Here is a 1,511-nt window from a genome sequence, read left to right as displayed (position 1 = left end):
GGAGGTTTAGACTAAATTGGCCTTGAAAGTTGGCAGCTTTTTGATGAAAACTTTTAATGATTCACATATTCATGTAGGTACCAGTTTTGTAAACGTCTTATTGATTTCCAATCGATTTGATGGCTAGAATCACACTTATGAGTGAAAAGTAACATTTTTGTGTTTTCATACTGAATACATTTTTCGTGCTCAAAAGCTGTTGTGCCAATTCTGGTTTCACTGAATTACTTCCTTCCATAAATATACAACTTTCAGATATTCCATGGTTCCGTTATGTTGATATATTTTGATGTGGCCAAACCATAAAAATAATTATTTCTATTACTCTCAAATTTAAAGCTAAATGAAAGAAATATCATAATACTCCTTTCTTGGAAATTTTGATAACTAGAAAAAATACAGAACCCATACTTTCTTTATAGCGTGAACAAAAATGTCTTCATGTATTCTTCTTTTCATGTGCATTAAAATGTCAAAACATCTGCTTTTCTTCATTTTTTTAATTAGAGCCCATAGAACATGCCACCCAAAAACACTTCAACATGATATTAAAAATACCTTTTCTATTTTCAAAGAACCCCATTTTTCCACGTTTCATAAAACAGAAAAAAATACAACAAAAAACTTATTCCAAGACAAAAACGAATCATATATGGAATTTTTTCTGTATTCGCTACAATACTAATACTAAGCCACTAGATAAAATATTGAGGAATAATAATCTTATGATCATAAACAAGTATGTGTGCACTATTAAAGATAACCTGACTTCAAACTGCACAACATATAAAAAGTAAAAAAAAATTGTTGTTTACATTACACCATGTCAACTCCTTTGCCAAGAGTGACTTAGATGAAACTAGAAGTGTTAACAGGAGTTTCTGAACACAACGTTATATACTGAAAGAAAAACGATGGCATTTTTAATCACATGAGGAATTTTGGCCAAAATGATTAGCAATCAACAAGAATATTATGCAAACTCAACTACATCAAAATAGGAATCATAAAAAGTTATTTCATCAAAAAACTGGTTAGTTTCTACACCTCCCAAGTCTACTTTAAACTAAAGAACTAGATTATCTCTCATATTCTTAAGACAATATGAAGTTACAAGGTTACACAGGTGTTGTTGACCAGCTTTCCTATCAAAACACAATATAAGACTTAACAGAGCACACAAATGCATCAAGACTAGTTTCTTTAATATTAAGACTTCTGAAAGTTTGTTCCATTTACTGTGGTTTTTGTTAAAGGTGAAACTATTTAATAGTGTTAAATGAATAGGAATGATGGAAATATTTTATGATTAGATTTATGACAAAGAAATTTCTTATAACTGGATTTACAATGAATATGAAAATGTTCCATAATGCTAAGTAAGAGCAACCACTGAAGGATAATCTATCAAGACCATGCATTAACAGTACTTTGATATGTTTTTCAAGCATGATCTCTTTTTTAGAGACCAGGTGGATATCTCCAATTATAAAATAAAATTATTTCAAAAA

The sequence above is a fragment of the Tachypleus tridentatus genome, chromosome 4, assembly GCF_004210375.1.
Source record: "Tachypleus tridentatus isolate NWPU-2018 chromosome 4, ASM421037v1, whole genome shotgun sequence".
Classification (NCBI taxonomy): Eukaryota; Metazoa; Arthropoda; class Merostomata; order Xiphosura; family Limulidae; genus Tachypleus; species Tachypleus tridentatus.
Note: the sequence above shows the minus strand (reverse complement) of the source record.